Here is a 6000-nt window from a genome sequence, read left to right on the forward strand (position 1 = left end):
TGAGTCAAAAAAAAACTGCACGCATTTTTCAAATGAAAATTCAATCAACTCGTTTGTTATATCAATCACACTGCCACAAATTCCAAACCTGGACTGCTTGCATTTTTACTTTTTCATTCAACAAGTTATTGCCATTAACGGCGAGCAGCACCTACCCTGGTGTACTGTATTTGGTTGGGGCTCTCTGCTGATGTACCTAGAGCACGTGTGAGCACCCGATCTGGGGTAATAGTCTTGTCAGGCCAGACTGGGATACGTGATTTATCATCTCCGGCTGGCAATGAGTCAAACAGATAACCCTTAGAGTAGCAACCTAGTAACAGAGCTGCAACTACAGGGAGAGCTGGTCAAGGTACGAGCACACCGCTCAGTTTTCTTTCATACTCAATACAAATTTAAACAAGCATTTGCAATGCAATAGGTCTCGCATTTATGGGAGTTTGAGCTATTGACGTTGTAAATGACTGCCTTTTCTTTGTTTCTAAAACTTAAATAAAAGGCCGTCATTTACAATGCCAATATTTAAACTCGTGTAAATGCGAGACCTATTCCATTGCAAGTGCCTGTTTTACATTGCGTGGGGCCCTAAGTATTAAAAGCTTTCAATTAGACGTCTAAAGAGATATGTGGAGAAGAGGATAGAAATGTTTTGAATTTACCATTACAAATTTCGACCAGTATTTCTCTCACAAGGTTTGTGTTGGCATTGTGAGGTACAAATGTTTTCACCAAAAGCAAGAACATGAAGAAAGCATTGACAATTATGTAGCTGTACTTAAAACCTTTGCCCTGGATTGTAAGTTTGGATCTCTACAGGAAAATTTAATTTGGGGTTAGGTTGTGATGCATGTGAAAGATGTGTCTATACAGGAGGTATTGTGGGTTATTGGAGATGCCAATTTACAGCACATTATGGCTATTGTCTGGATAGCTGAATTATCTAGTAGGAGTGCTAAAATTGTGCAAGCTGATCCTGGCATCAAACGTGAGGTGTGTGTGTGAGTAATGTCTCTAACAACATCCAACAATAAAAAGGTGGGGTCCAGAAAGGCATAGAGAAAAGCTTAAAGAAGGGGCTGAAGAAGTGTTTTGGTGTGACAGTAAGTTACGTTTAGACAACAGTAAATTGTGTCCTGGTTTGAAGCAGAAGTTGTCCAATTGTGGAATGATGGGGCATTTTTCTAAGGTTTGATGGAGGAAAAAAAAAAGCAAAAATTTAGGTGTGCGGATAATGGTGATGAGGAAGCATTTGACACACAAGAGGATGACAGATTTGTATTTAAGATTCAGGATTGTGATAACAAAATTCAAATGTGGATGATGCAGTCATTAAGAAGAAACCCGTATGTGACATGACTATCGGTGGGTTTGATATAGAAAAGTATGCTGATTCAGAATCTCTTTATTCTATCATTAATGAGAATGTTTGTATAAGACATCCTGGTCTGAGACCTGCTCTATCCCCAGCAGCTCCACAGCCTTGTGCCACCTCCGCTGACTCCACAATACCTCCTCCTGGGGAGGGATTTGAGGCCGCTGCTACCAAGGTCTGATACTGTGCCCATTCTGTTCTGCTGCTGCTTCTGCTGCCTCTTGCCCTGATATTGTTTATCTTGTCATTGTGCCCTGTTTTCACTGCCATATTATACTCTTTCTGCTGCCGCCTCTCCTGCTTTCTTACCCAGATATTGTTTATTTTGTTATATTGCCCTGTTTTCACTGCTATATTTGTTCTGTTTTCTGCATTGTTGTACTGCCCTGATACATTGTGTATATTTTTCCAGCTCCAATCCAGCCGCTGCTGCCCCTGCGGCCCTGCCCCCTGCCAGTACCTGCTCCTGCCTCCCAGCTGCACGCCCCCCCCTTCTTAATGGCTGCCAATGCGGGTGAGCGCAAGCAAGACCTCTGACCTCTTTGTCTGAGACCTGCTCTCTCTCTAGCAGCTCTGCAGCCTAACACTGCGACACCTCCTACTGGGGAGGGGTTAGAGGCCGCTGCTACCATGATCTGATACTGCACCCGTTCAGTTCAGCTGCCGCTTCTGCTGCTTCTTGCCTGATAATGTTTATCTTGTCATTGTGCCCTGTTTTCACTGCCGTATTGTTCTGTTTCTGCCGCCGCCTTTGCTGCTCCTTGCCCTGATGTAGTTTTTTTTGTCAACTCATTGTGCCCTGTCTTCACTGCTGCCTCTGCTGCTTTCTTGCCCGTATATTGTTTATTTTGTTATATTGCCCTGTTTTCCCTGTCGTATTTGTTCTGTTTTCTGCATTGTTGTGCTGTAAATGTGCCCTGTTACTTTGCACCTGTTTCCCCCGCTTCCACCCCGCCGCTGCTGCGCCTGTGGCCCGCCCTCCTGACAGTCCCGCACCCACTCCCGCCTCCAGTTGCACGTCCTCCCCTCTCCTTACTTAATAACAGGCGCTGCATGGGAGCACAAGCAAGACTTCTGACCTCCTGGTCTGAGACCTGCTTCCTTTCCAGCAGCTCCTCAGCCTTGTGAAACCTCCGCTGACTCCACAACACCTCCTCCTGGGGAGAGCTACGAGGCCACTGCTACCAAGGTCTGATACTGCGCCTGTTCTATTCTGCTGCCGCTTCTGCTGCTTCTTGCCCTGATACTGTTTATCTTTTCATTGTGCCCTGTTTTCACTGACGTATTGTTCTGTTTCTGCCGCTGCCTCTTCTGCTCCTTGCCCTGCTATTGTTTATGTTGTCATTGTGTCCTGTCTTCAGTGTCTTATTTGTGCTGTTTCTGTTGCCGCCTCTGCTGCATTCTTGCCTGGATATTGTTTATTTTGTTATATTGCCCTGATTTCACTGCTGTATTTGTTCTTTTTTCTGAATTCCTGTGCTGTAAGTGAGCCCTGTTACTTTGCACCTGTTTTGCCCTCTCGCATCTGCTGGAAGCCCGTCTGCGCCTGTCCGTGACCCGACCGCAACCAGCACCAGGGACCCTGGATACTCCCACCACTCACCGTTAAGACTCAGCCACCCTCCTTGCACTCAACCCCGGAAGAAAGAACAGCTGCCAACAAGCCACGCCGAATACGACCCATGGCCAGTTCTCCTGCTGCCACTGCCGCCAGACCTTCACCATCACCCTGTCAGCCAACACCACCAATGCCTTGAGATGCATCCTCCTCAACGTGCGCCCAATTCACAGACATGCCGTGGAGATCTGGAACCTCCTAAACTCACTCTCACCCAACGTCGCATTCATCACAGAAACCTGGACCAACACCTCAATCACAACATCACAATCACCATTCCAGACATACAAAATCCAGAGAATGGACCACCCAAACCACCCGGGAGGAGGCCTCACCATCTCACACAAAAGTCCCTCCTCCTCACTACCTCCAGTGAAACCTTCCCCGCTGCTGAACACCTGCACTTCCACGTCCAGACCAGCCCCAACTCCACACTCCATGGCAACCTCACTTACAACCCTCTTGGCCGACACCATCACTGATCTCATCGCACTCCATTCCATCACTGCCATGGACTACATATTAATTGGAGACCTAAACTCAACAACCTCAGCAACACCAACTCCATCACCCTCCTTGACAATCTCGCCAACATTGGACTAAAACAACTCATCACCACACCGACCCAAAAGGCAGGACACACCCTTGACCCCATCTTCACCGTAGGAAACAGCATCCACTTCAGTCACACTGATAGAGCGCGCAGGTCACCCGACAACAAATTTACCATACTCACCTGGGCCCATAATCAATTACACATTTCTTAAATCAGGTAACCTATGCTCTAACTACCAGATATTTTACCTACTAGGTTCTATACCATTGACTTACCAATCCTTGTCACTGGTACCGGTACCCTATTGGATCAGGGAGTTAGTTTAAATAAGATAGCAAATAACTTATGCACTAATATAATAACCACAGACTCAGAAAAGTTTTAAACTCTTTATCTGAACTTCATAAATGGTCAAAATCCAAAGATAGAACACAATAAGACTCTCATTAACGAAAATCAGAAATAATGTATAGCTATGCAAAATATATGTTTTGCCAATCATTTAGAAATTTAAAGGGAAGGTAAGAACAGGGAACATGCTATTGAAATTTAAAACAGACTTGCACAATTTTCTAAGGGTGGGAAAAAGAAGGAACATGCTATATAACACAACTTTAAGCAATTATCTAAGGGTGGGTATGAAGAGGGAACATAATATGCAATTACGAAATCAATTGGAGCATATAACTATATGGAAGGTAAGAAAATGGAACACACTAATAAACCAAATGACAAGTTGATCATTACAAAGGGAAGGGTAAGAAAAGGAACATATGCAATCAAAGCTTTTATTGATTTAGGGAAGGTAAAGAAAAAGGACACACAGAAGTATAATGACGATACCCACACAGATTTATATTTACCTAGAATGGTGTGAAGACCAACCCTGGCCACGGGTCAGTTAAGGACAGAAACCCCAAAAGTTGCAGTCGCCAGTAGGCTAGCAGGTGAAGATCAGAATCAGGACAGGATAAACCAGATTTGGATCAGGACCGGACCACCAAAGGTTAAGACCAGCACCCGCAGTTCAGTTGCAACGCCTGCGCTCTCTCTGCAAGTAATCAGCCAGAACCCCGATTGGGTTATCGAATTCCCTGACAAAGTGCTCCACCAGCACCTCAGCTTCCCGGACCCCAATTGGGTCAGCGAATCTTCGGACAGAGTGCTCTGCAGCCACTGCTATTAGTCACCTATTGAGTGCGTTGGGTCAGTGACAGATCAGCTATTCGGACAAGTCGGACAATTTCTCTAGCTAAACCTACGCTAGTTATACCATTTTCCAGGTCAGTGTACCACCCCCCAATGTTGCAAGTGTAAGGATCCCCGATTTCGATTGGACAAAAGAGGAGGAGAGGTCGTCACACCACACCAATTTTGAGACTTTTACCATCTCTTATTTGAATTTACGTTCCCGCCCACCGAATTCAGGTTCTCATGAGGTTTTTATTCCACCCAACAATGGATGTTCTATTGACAAACACATTGTCTAACATTGTATACATTTGGGTTCACAAGTCCACGTTCCCATGAGCATCTTCTAGTCAGTCAGTTCCTTTGCCATAGTCCAAAGGTCACTGTTCCAGAGACTTGAGATTTTCGCGCAGTCGCAGTTTCAACAAATATGGAGTACAGTGTTACAAGACTGGCCAGTTTTCAAAGTGCAACATGAAATGGAAAAGAAACAGTTTTAGAACACAGAATAAATTAATACACTGTATACCATGTATTTCTACTCTATACCCATTATCTTAATTTTAACTCTAGCATTAGGATTAGGCAGAACGAACGGCTTGGCGAAAGCAGCAGTGCAAGCTTCTCGCATGTGAGAACATAGAGCAGCCATATTAACACTAGTGCGCAGAAGTCGCAGCTTCCCTCCAAAACGACGAATGCGTCATGTCACGTGAGTATGACAGATGCATGCGCAATAGAAACCCTCACGCAGCAGCAGCCATATTAGATGCAAGCGTATTAGGATTAGTAAACACATAAGCAAGCTTCAGTCGGACACCCAATATTGATGTAAAATATGCAAAATTAGTAAGACAAACATGTTGGTCACTTTATTAACGTTATTCGAGGTTCATGAATACAAGCAAGTCGCTTCACGTCCAAATCCTTGCTCCATCAACACCATGCAACCCCCATAGACTGACCACCAGTTCGTACACTTCCCCGTTGACAAAACCAAGCCATCCAAACCCGCTCTGTGCCACCGTAAAGTAACTGGAGCAAAGTCACTGAGGAACAACTCAACTCCACCCTCAACCTCAACACCCTCACTGCTGCAACCGGCGCCAACCGTGCAGCCAGGGAACTGCACACCTGGGTCTCCAACTGCACAGACAAGCGTGCCTGCTACGCAACCCCGACAAACAGCACCCTAGAGTAGCCGCCTGGTTCACCACGACCTCCAAGATGCCAAGTGCACCTGCAGACTCCCGAAGAAGAACT

The sequence above is a fragment of the Lissotriton vulgaris genome, chromosome 5 (genome assembly GCF_964263255.1).
Source record: "Lissotriton vulgaris chromosome 5, aLisVul1.2, whole genome shotgun sequence".
Lineage (NCBI taxonomy): Eukaryota > Metazoa > Chordata > Amphibia > Caudata > Salamandridae > Lissotriton > Lissotriton vulgaris.